This window comes from Thalassophryne amazonica, chromosome 5 (assembly GCF_902500255.1).
Source record: "Thalassophryne amazonica chromosome 5, fThaAma1.1, whole genome shotgun sequence".
Lineage (NCBI taxonomy): Eukaryota > Metazoa > Chordata > Actinopteri > Batrachoidiformes > Batrachoididae > Thalassophryne > Thalassophryne amazonica.
This window is the reverse complement of record NC_047107.1, coordinates 47,406,629-47,418,755: the sequence shown is the minus strand read 5'-3', so window position 1 is coordinate 47,418,755 and position 12,127 is coordinate 47,406,629. Positions and strand designations below refer to the sequence as shown.

The window sequence follows — 12,127 nt, the reverse complement described above, 5'->3', positions numbered from 1 at the left end:
GGGACTCCATTGTTCTCCTGGGGGATTTCAACGGCCACGTGGGCGGCGACAGTGAGACCTGGAGGGGTGTGATCGGGAAGCACAGCCTCCCCGATCTGAACCCGAGTGGTGTTCAGTTGTTGGACTTCTGTGCTAGTCACAGTTTGTCCATCACGAACACCATGTTCGAGCACAAGGGTGTCCATAAGTGCAAGTGGCACCAGGACACCCTGAACCGGAGGTCGATGATCGACTTTGTAGTTGTATCATCTGACCTTCGGCCACGTGTCTCGGACACTCGAGTGAAGAGAGGGGCAGAGCTGTCAACTGATCACCACCTGGTGGTGAGTTGGATCCGCTGGGAGGGTAGGAAGCCGGTAAGACCTGGCAGGCCCAAACGTATCTTGAGGGTCTGCTGGGAACGACTGGCGGAACCCTCTGTCAGCGAGGTCTTCAACTCCCACCTCCGGGAGAGCTTCTCCCAGATCCTGGGGGAAGTTGGAGACATGGAGTCCGAGTGGACCATGTTCTCCACCTCCACTGTCGATGCGGCTGCTTGTAGCTGTGGTCGCAAGGTCTCTGGTACCTGTCGCGGCTGCAATCCCCGAACCTGGTGGTGGACACCGGAAGTAAGGGATGCCATCAAGCTGAAGAAGGAGTCCTACTTATCTTTGTTGATAGGTGGGACCCCAGAGGCAGCTGACAGGTACCGGCAGGCCAAGTGTGCTGCAGCCCGTGCGGTCGCAGAGGCAAAAACTCGGGTCTGGGAGGAGTTCAGGGAGGCTATGGAGGAGGACTATCGGTCGGCCTCGAAGAGATTCTGGCAAACCGTCCGACGCCTCAGGAGACGGAAGCAGCTCTCCACCAGCACTGTTTACGGTGTGGGTGGGGAGCTGTTGACCCTGACTGGGGATGTTGTCGGGTGGTGGAAGGAGTACTTCGAGGATCTCCTCAATCCCATCGTCACGTCTTCCGAAGAGGAAGCAGAGACTGGGGACTCGGAGGCAGACTCATCCATTACCCAGGCCGAAGTCACCTAGGTGGTTAGAAAGCTCCTCGGTGGCAAGGCTCCTGGGGTGGATGAAATCCGTCCTGAGTACCTTAAGTCTCTGGATGTTGTGGGGCTGTCTTGGCTGACATGCCTCTGCAACATCGTGTGGCGATCAGGGACAGTGCCTCTGGATTGGCAGATTGGGGTGGTGGTCCCTCTGTTTAAGAAGGGGGACCGGAGGGTGTGTTCCAACTATAGGGGGATCACACTCCTCAGCCTCCCCGGTAAGGTCTATTCCAGAGTACTGGAGAGGAGAATTCGACCAATGGTCGAACCTCGGATTCAGGAGGAGCAGTGTGGTTTTTGTCCTGGTCGCAGCACACTGGACCAGCTCTACACGCTCCATTGGGTGCTCGAGGGTTCATGGGAGTTTGCCCAACCAGTCCACATGTGTTTTGTGGATCTGGAGAAGGCATTCAACCATGTCCCTCGGGGCACCCTGTGGGGAGTGCTCCGGGAGTACGGGGTCCGGGGGCCTTTGCTAAGGGCTATCCGGTCCCTGTACGACCGCAGCAGGAGCTTGGTTCACATTGCCGGTAGTAAGTCAAACCTGTTTCCAGTGCACGTTGGCCTCCGCCAGGGCTGCCCTTTGTCACCGGTTCTGTTCATTATTTTTATGGACAGAATTTCTAGGCGCAGCCAGGGTGTAGAAGGGGTCTGGTTGGGGAACCACAGAATCTCGTCTCTGCCGTTTGCGGACGATGTGGTTCTGTTGGCTTCGTCAAATCAGGACCTTCAGCGTGCACTGGGGCGGTTTTCAGCCGAGTGTGAACGGCCCAGCTGCAGCTTCCTGTGATTCAGGAGGTGATTAGAGCCATTTTCAACAGCCAATTTGCACAATAAAATGATTAATCCACCACAAAATAATTATTTTATATACACAGCATACAGCGCAGAGCACGTGGCAGCTGGTGGAACAAAGAACGGCATACAGCTGTGAACACAGCCCATCTGATTTGCATACGCCGCAAATCAGATGCAAAGCAGACGTAATAAAAACACTTTATTCATGACCAATCTGTATGCAGTCGCTACAACTTATTTTAGTTTGTGATGGGGACATGATGGGCACGCAAAATATCCGTTTTACACACTGTCCCACTCCGCTGCCAAGCCGCAAATCCCTGTCAGTTGCGGATATCAGCAGATGACGGCGGATATACAGGGCATAGATTGCGTATGTATATGTATGTATTGAGTATGTATGGAGTATGTATGGAGTATGTATGGAGTATGTAAGGCGGATGTCATCCACAGCCAAAATTTTGTGCAACTCAAAAATCCTGGTAACAGAAAAACGTACCTCTGCAGATAATTGCGGACGTGTGCGGGTGTCAGCCGACTCATACAAGCATGTTTCATGCATATTGCGTATGTTAAGCGAATATGAGCCAATTTTGTGCGCAATCCATAACAAATCCTCCTAAATGCCAGTGGGACAGGGCCCTTAGAACCTTCTTAAGATCCAATAATAAACGGCAAATTCATGCAATTTTTCAACTGGTCTTAAGATTTCAATCAGGAGTGTATTTTGTGGTTTGAGTGTATCTTTCATTTATTTTTACATTCAATACTGTTATTTGTAGTGCGAGTAGTTTTATAAAATACAAATATGGGGGTGGAGGTATAGCAGCGAGCCCCAAAACTAATGAACAGCAACAACAAAATAATTTATACAAATTACAATTTCAAGTTTTTATTTTTTTCCCATTTAAGACTGCAAAGAAGTATTTGTATTGTTATAATTTTCTTATGCAATTTTAATCTGCAATATTTTAAATAGAAATGATTTTAAATAAAACTAATCATTCATCATTAGTGGGGAAATCCCCAAGATATTCAAATTTTAATAAGTGGGCCTCAACACACCAAACTTTGAGAATAGCTGGTCAAAATATTTGCCATTTGCCAATTCCAGCTGTTCAAATAGAAATGGAGATGCAACTCTGATCAAGTTAATGTGCTTAGTTGAGTTTTGGTGCTCTTTTAGACAATGTTTTTAAATTTTCTGTACATCATATTTGAATGTCTTGAAAAGTGCTTTAGAAATAAATGTATTATTATTTATAACCAACACACTAACGCAGATATTATAAACTGATTTATAAAATACTAACCGGGTAAGGATGCAGACGTGGACGTGGATGGGCAACTATCAATCAGTTTTTTCATCTGCTCTCTTAAAAATATACGCTCTTCTTCCAGAGCCTTAATCTTTTCCCTCTGTTGTTCCAGTAATGACGTGGCGGTTGGAGCAATTGCTGTTGCACCTAACAAAATGAAATTATTTTTTTTAATGCAATATAGGGATAGGTTAGATTGTATACTTACTTTCCACATCTGTGCTTTCTGGTGGTGTAGGGATAATGATGTTACTAGGTCCTGCTACGGGCTTCCAATCCCTTTTAATTCTTTTGAGGGGCATACTGAAAAATTCAATGCACACATAAAGACAAACGTTAGAATACATTAAAAAAAAGGCGTTTAGAGAAAGGTTACTGTCATATATTGGTCTCCAAAACACTGGCCATACACATAAGCCTACAGAACATCTTTTTACATCTTTAATCAGCATAATGCATGTCTATTATGTTTTAAAGGGTTATTAAAACAGCATGAAGAGAGCAGTTTATTTTATGAAGGCTCATTATACGATTTAAAATCCCACATCATCTTTTTTAATCACAAACTAATGCCACATAAATCGTAAATATATAGTTAGAAAGTTAAGCAAATAATTTCTCTTGCTCTTTTTAAACACATGGTAAACGTGACAGAAGCTCAGTTGAAACACTCATGAGATGAGCTTTACTTTTAAATCACAAATGTTTGGCTCAACTAAAATCAACTTCTAGAAAGACAAAACGTGGTAAATACACTCGAATGCACAGCCTTCACCCCCTATGTACACTGCCTGCCAGAGGTGTCACAAACAGCTTCAGAAAGTAAAAGTCCAGCCACTTATTTGTTCCATCTTCCCAATAAACCAGCTGATTGTAATTAGTTCAGCTCTTCAGACAGGTGGATGAGCTAATTATTGAGATCACCTGTTTTAGGAGCACAAGTAGAAGCCACACATGGGAGGGTTTTTAATTTCTGAAGCCAGATTTGACACATTTGTGTGCCTGCAAACGGTGTCCTGAACGGCGTGCGGTGCGGGCGCCGCAAGGATTCAAATGACTTTAACCAAGCTTGTAATGTTGAGTGGCTGTGTGCTGCGCCATGCGGTTACCGAGGCATGGACCAATAGAATATCGGCAGAGGTTGAGAAAGTTACAAACCAGCTAAGACCGCAAAACATACCAAAAATAGACCTCGAAGAGATGCTGCAGGTAAAGAGGAAACTAAAATGGAAAAAGGCAACGGGACCAGACAACATACCAAACAAAATATTCATAAATGCAACAAATGGCACTATGAAAATATATTGTACAATGTTTAATCAAACTGCACATTCAAACAAAATCCCTGATGAATGGAGGAACGGCCACATTGTAAGTATATACAAAGGTAAAGGAAAAAAAAGGCAAATGTGCCAGTGAAAGGGGAATTACCCTCAGCAGCAACATAGGGAAATTTTATGAAAGAATCCTACATCATAGAATAAAAACCTGAAATAGAAAACCTGAAAGCCTCAATAATGACCAGATATGGACTTACAAGACAAATACAGATCAAAGACAGCATTAGACAAGGAGGAGTCCTGTCAGTCATAATGTACGCACTACTAATAGACGAAACAGGCAAAGAGATCCTGAATAGCAACCTTGGAATAGAGACAGGTACAGGGGAAAAAAATAGGATGCCTACTATGGATGGACGACATAGCCCTCATAGCAGAGACGGCCAAGGAAATGCAAATAATGCTAAATATAACAAATGATCTGGCAAATAGGTACCACATAGAATTTGGGGAAGAAAAAAGTAAAGTTATGACGATAGGGAAACCAAAAGATGATACAAATTTCTACATAGGACCCAAAAAACTGGAAAAATGTGTAAATTACAAATACCTAGGGAAAATAATCAACAATAACAACAACCAAGCCGACCACATAGAAGAAGCAAAAAAGAAAGCAGAAGGAGCCTTACAAACCATCCTACAAATAGCAGGAAGCCCGGACCTAAGAGGAATAGAAATGAGAGTTATCTGGCAACTAGTGGAATCATGCATAATCCCAATAATTGTGTATGCAGGAGAGTCAGTGGTAACAACAAAAAAGGAGGGGAAAATGAGGAACCAAATCTTGGACAATATATTAAAACGGCTCCTAATACTGCCAACAACACCACCGAGAGAAATCATGTATGCGGAAACAGGGCTCTGGGATATAGACCATATAATACATAAAAACAAGATCAACTTCCAAAAAAGGATAAATACAGTAGGATCAGACCTAATGAAAAGAATAATCAACAACAATAGTAAACCATGGAAAAGGGAAGTCAACAGGATTAAGGAAAAACTGCAGATAACGGATCAAACAAGCAAAAGAGATATAAAAAGGAAAATAGGCGAACAGCTAAAGAAGAATATCAAAGAACAAGGAGAGATCAAATCAAAGGTAAAACATTACACTGAAAACATAAAAACGTTGGAAGTAGGAAAAAGGAAACCCTACCTGGACAAACTAAACAGGATGGAAGCACATAGCATCATGATGGCAAGAACAAGAATGCTGGCAGTAAAATGCAACTATAGGAATAAATATGCCAATGTATCCTGTAGGTTCTGCAATGCTGAGGAGGAAACTCAAAAACATATACTAGAGGAATGCCAGCAAATCAATAGGCAAGAATGCCCGAAAGTAACAACGGGGGATATCTTTGAAGAAGATACAACCAAATTAAGAGAAACTGCAAAAGCTCTTACACGGATCGAGGAAAAGCTAAAACACTAATGTGCTGCTCCCCCCTCAGAATGGTAGAGGAGCCCATTGGATTTAACGAACAGTACCCCCCCCGCGCCTCTCCGGGCTGGGACTTCCCTTGAAAGGAGCCCCGTCATCAGTGTACATACTCTGCTGGAACACCGCGCCGTGTTCAGGACCCGCGCCCGTAACCATGTGTTGTGTATGAGGCGTCAGCAGGCAGCACGTCCATGTGCGGCTCTGCGCCATGGCACCGCAAGCAGCGGCGTGCACGCCTGTTCAAACGCACTGCTTTCTATCACTCTCATTTGAGGTTCTGACGGGCTGATGATATATGAACTAATACACTAAGGTGAAAAGTTGAAAAAGTTTTAAAAATCCCTTTCATATTTGATGGGAATGTGGCGTGTTGGCTGCGACTCTGCCCCAGGTAAGTTACCTACAACAGCCAATCGCTCATTTACACTACTCTTTTTTTTTTAAGCATTAATACATAACATTCATTTCTTACCTTCTTTTTTGTTTCCTTGCGTGGTTGTTGCACACTGCACAGCTCCTTTGGTTCTCGGATGCTGTCGACATGCGACGCACATGTAAATGCCAGACAGTTTTGCGCGTGCGCATGAAAGTTTTCGCGCTGGCCATAGTTTAGTTCCGCCTCAACGTTTAATATCTATTAAAAATAACTGAAAGTATTATTTTTTTTTATTGTGTTCACATATAATCTTTGTCATTCATGTCGCTTCATAACGCCACTTGGGTCTTTCTGCATTTAGTAATTTTCTAGACGGACTTCATTTTTGGGATGGACCAGTATCCATTTTTTTCTACTCCCGCCAAAATTTCTTTAGTCCATATTGTCTGAATCGTCTGAACATTGTGCTTCATTATGAATTTAACTCAAAAATTATTAGAAACAATTGAAAAGGGGAAAAAAAGAATAGTGCTGATAAAATGGCTGCAGAAAATGATAGTTATTAGCAAAAAGAAGAGATGTTCCCTTTGCAACAATAGAATGCAATTAAAAAAATGTGGCAGTACTAAGTATGGATACTGTTGGTAAGTTTTCTCACAACTTGTTAATAACAGCTGCTGGACTTTTTATCATTTGTTATGATTAATGTTATTTGCCATATGTAGTATGGAGACTACTATAAAAATGATTATACTGATGATGTATGAGTTAATACCAAATTAATTAAGTCATCAGTGTGCTGTGTTAATATTTTGTATGTTAACATAGCTCTTCTCCTCAGGGTTTGTCGAAGACATAGGAAATACATGTCCAAATCAATTAGAGATGGCTCTCTTCTCCTGATCTCGTTCCATGTTGACATCATGGATGATGTACATTCATAGGTCAGTATATACAAAATTTAACTTTAAAGAGTAAATTACATTCACAGTGGGCTGTTGAAAATGCAACATTTAACCCTAACTCCTCAAAACCTAGAGATTTTATATATCATCATTAGTGTTTCCTACTTTGTATAAAGCAGAAGAATATGGATGGATATTATTATTATATCATAAGTTGCTTATATAAGAGTCTCTTTACTTAAAATGATTTTATTTAAGAAGTAAAAAGTGGCTCCAAAAATTAAGTGTAAAAGGTAAATGATTAAGATTTTTTTAAACAAGGTAACTCAGGCAGGATAATCAGATTATTTGTTTAGAGTTGATTTCGAACAGAATGTAACGACAAAAATCTTGCAAAAATCCTGATATTTATAAGTACAAGTAAATTAGCTAAGAACCTTTTATGTTTAATCATAGACCTAATCTAGTACAGATCTTCTTTGAAAATAAACATCTCCAAGAGGTACAAGAAAGCTACTATTCATGAGATAATGTAACCTAATAGTATAATGATATACGAGGTCTACTAGAAAACTAACCGGCAGTTTTATAAAAAAAACTATATGGATTTGAATCACGTGCAATTACACCAGACATGCTTGAACCCTCATGCGCATGCGTGAGTTTTTTCACGCGTGTCGGTGACGTCATTCGCCTGTGGGCAGGCTTTGAGTGAGCGCTGGTCCAACCCTCTCGGCTGAAATCCTTTGTCTGAGACGCTGCTGGAGACGGCGCGTGTTGCTTTATCAAAATTTTTTCAGGACCTGTGAGGGATATCCGAGTGGACACTATTCGAGAAATTCAGCTGGTTTTTGGTGAAAAGTTTAACGGCTGATGAGAAATTGTGGAGTTTCTTTCGCTTTAAGGACAGCTCACAAAGCGGATCGGCGCGGCGCAGTCGGAGGTGGCGTCCGTCTGGCTGTTTCGAGCTCAAAACATCCTAATTTAAGGCTCTGTTCATCCAGGTCATCGTCAGAGAACAGAGAAGTTTCAGAAGAAGTCGGCATGAGGAGTTTATGCGGACATTCCACTGTTAAAGGAGATTTTGTAATGAAAGAACGTGCTGCGCTGTATCTGCACTGCGACAGGAAAAACACCTCCGTGTTGAAAACCATTTGTAAAATTCAGGCGGCTTTTGATGGCTTTCAACAAGTGAGTATCTGAGGAATTGTTTAACAGCTGGGCATGTGCCAACTTGTCCGTTAAGGTTTCCAATGGAGGTGTTTTTCCTGTCGCGACTCCCCGCAATCGGGTCCGGCCCGACATGCGAATCTGCCCGCACGTTCTTTCATTACAAAATCTCCTTTAACAGTGGAATGTCAATCAATCAATCAATCAATTTTTTTTTATATAGCGCCAACTCACAACAAACAGTTGCCCCAAGGCGCTTTATATTGTAAGGCAAGGCCATACAATAATTATGTAAAACCCCAACGGTCAAAACGACCCCCTGTGAGCAAGCACTTGGCTACAGTGGGAAGGAAAAACTCCCTTTTAACAGGAAGAAACCTCCAGCAGAACCAGGCTCAGGGAGGGGCAGTCTTCTGCTGGGACTGGTTGGGGCTGAGGGAGAGAACCAGGAAAAAGACATGCTGTGGAGGGGAGCAGAGATCGATCACTAATGATTAAATGCAGAGTGGTGCATACAGAGCAAAAAGAGAAAGAAACAGTGCATCATGGGAACCCCCCAGCAGTCTACGTCTATAGCAGCATAACTAAGGGATGGTTCAGGGTCACATAAAGTCCGCATAAACTCCTCATGCCGACCTCTTCTGAAACTTCTCTGTTCTCTGACGACGACCTGGGTGAAGACAGCCTGAAATGTGGAAGTTTTCAGCTTGAAACAGTGAGACGACGCCGCCTTGGAGTGCAGATCGCCGTCAGGCGCTGTGGGCCGTCCTTAAAGCAACACTAACAGACCAAAATCTCTCATCAGCCGTTAAAATTTTCACCGAAAACCAGCTGAATTTATCGAATGGTGTCCACTCAGTTGTGCCTTACAGTTTTTGAAAAAAATTTTATCAAACAAAGCAGCAGTCTCTGAGCCATTCCTAAACAATGAAAAAAATGACGAGAGGGTGGGCCACTCCTCACTCAAAGACTGCCCACAGGCGAATGACGTAACCGACAGGCGTGAAAAAACTCTTGCATGCCCACGAGGGTTCAAGCATGTCTGATGTAATCACACGATTCAAATCCATATGGTTTTTGAAAAAAAAAAATAAAATAAGGTTGGATACTTTTCTGATAGACTTCGTGTGTGTGTGTGTGTGTATATATATATATATATATATATATATATATATATATATATATATATATATATATATATATATATAAAATATTACATAAGCTCTACTTTACTGCAGTGTTGGGCAAGTTACTTTAAAATGGTAATACATTATATATTACAAGTTACACCTTCAAAAATGTAATATGTTTGTATTACATATTACCATCTTTAAACATGTAACAGAGTTACACTACTTTGAGTTAATTTTGAGTTACTTTTGACCATTTACCTTGCTCAAGAATGTGACATCATCATTTTACAGTTCATATTTATCCTGTCCTCTAGCTTTATAGCAATGGCATTAGGTCTGTTATGGTGTACAACTTGATTTGTTCTGCCCATTGCACTTTATTTTGTGAAGTTTGGCAGTGTTTTGTTCATTAATTAATTATGTAAAGTAATATGCATGTAACTCAAGTTACTTCAATAGCAATATGTAATATACAGATATATTTTTAAAAAGTAATATATTACCAAGTTACTGAAAAATGGAATATATTACTGTAATTCCCAACACTGCTGTACTGTAGTACGATCGTGTATTGTGTTAATTTAATGCTTTTTTGTTGTCAAGCCCCAACTACAGAGTAAACACTGTTCAAACAAAAAGCTAAGTCCCATTTTCCAAGTTGCGTGTTTTTTGATAAAACCATTGAGCAATAAAGTGGACTGAAAATGAAAACAAAACATACATTTCAATGAACATTTACAAAATTGTCTTTTACAGGTTTGCTCAAGGACTGAGACTGAGACATGTTGATTTAACCCAAGAAGGACTTTGTAGAAGCAGCCGGACACTGTCCAAGATGGGCAAGGCTCTAAAGAAAGTGTGCATAAATACTGTGAAGCGGATGGAGAGGAGAGGAAGAATGACCATTGGTGGAAGAAGGGCCTATGTGTGCATAGATGAAAGCAAATTTTGCCACAAGAGAAAAGTAAGAAATTAAAGTTGTATTTTGCATTTTATTTCATTTTTGTTTTTATTTCTTTTTTTCATAAATGCACAAGGTTACTAAAAGTTCAGATCAAATTCAGAAAAGTGATAAAGTTAAAATTTAAATGTAGTTCTAACACTGAGATTATTGTGAGGCTCATCTCACATCTTCAAGAGGACTGTTCCATATAATGTGTGCATAAAGTTATACACATTCTCACTGTGTATAGTTACTGACCACCAGCAGAAGATCTGTTTTTGAGGTCTATATCACATCTACCCAGAATTAACCCAGGTCGTAATCAGAACTGTGTAGTTTCCTGACTATACCCCACTCCCTGAGGTTCTCAGAGCTGGCAATGGGTCATATTGCACACATGTACAGTAGAATTAGCTCATGGAAAGTACAAATACAGCTACTTTAAAATTTCTTTTCTTAGTGTTAGACAGATTGCATTTGAGTTATACTTTCTGGTTCTATTTAGAACTAGAGGAACACTGTTCTGGATGTGCCGCAGCTGTCCTACAGTGAGAAGGTTGTTACAGTAGACACACTGAGACAAATAAAGACTTAATTAACAAAATACTTGGATATAGAGTAGCACAAAGAAGCAGACTGATTATAGTACAAATACGTGATAATATCTGAGTAAAACTGCACCACTAAACTTTTGTAAAACTTTAAGTTCCATTCATTTACTGTGTTTCCTATTTTCCAGTATGGCCGTGGAAGGTTTGGCACTGCTTGGAGAAGAAGAGGTTGGGTGTTTGGGATGCTGGAAGTCAGAGGAAAGCGAAGGCGTCCAGTGTTAAAATTTGTTCGCAGACGAAGTGCTGCAGAGTTGATGCCAAAAATACAGCAGTATGTAAAACCATTAAGCACAATCATAAGTGATTCCTGGCGTCCGTATCATAGACTGAGACAACATGGATACATTCATTATCAAATCAACCACAACAGATTTTTTGTTCATCCTGTTTCCGGCGCACACACCCAACACATTAAGTGGGCTTGGAGAACATTTAAACAGGAGGTTTACCGATTCATGGGAAATCTCACTAAACACACCTTGAAAGACACCCTTCGGTGCATTGAGTGGAACTACTGGTTAGGTCGTGAACACAAAAAGGGAACAATATACCGCCTTTTAAAGGATATCCGAGCAATGTACACAGTTTGATTTTTTTTTTTTCACTTCCCATACATACTGTAACCCTTTAAACACCAGCAAAATAAACAGAATTGTAATTTCTACTGTTACCTTGTAACGCACCAATTCAAGATCCTCTCAAAATGAAGAAACAAGTGTGATGGGACAGCTATTACTTGGTAATTACCCATTAATACTTGTTTACGTGTAATCCAGTGGTAAATTCATGAAAACATTTTATACAAACAAAATTTAAGAATCTACTTTAATACCGTAATTATGATGTAATTTCATGGAAATAAGAAATAAATTACACACAAATAGTATTTTACTACACAATTATTATTAAATATAACTAGGGTAGTTTCATGCAAATACGACCTATATTACCATACAATTTCCATATTATTCATTTTATTACCATGTTATTACGCTAATATTACATATTACCATATTATTACCGTGCTGTAATGTAAAGTGCTACCATAA

General features: G+C 40.7%; 1 long non-coding RNA gene across 1 annotated transcript; it reads left to right on the top strand.

Annotated features, from left to right (window-relative positions):
* The first annotated feature begins 5,658 nt into the window (after positions 1 to 5,658).
* LOC117510407 lies at positions 5,659 to 11,740 on the top strand. The gene is made up of 3 exons (XR_004560716.1): positions 5,659 to 7,260; positions 10,281 to 10,488; positions 11,207 to 11,740. It is a non-coding gene; the product is annotated as an uncharacterized LOC117510407 (long non-coding RNA).
* The last annotated feature ends 387 nt before the right edge of the window (positions 11,741 to 12,127 follow it).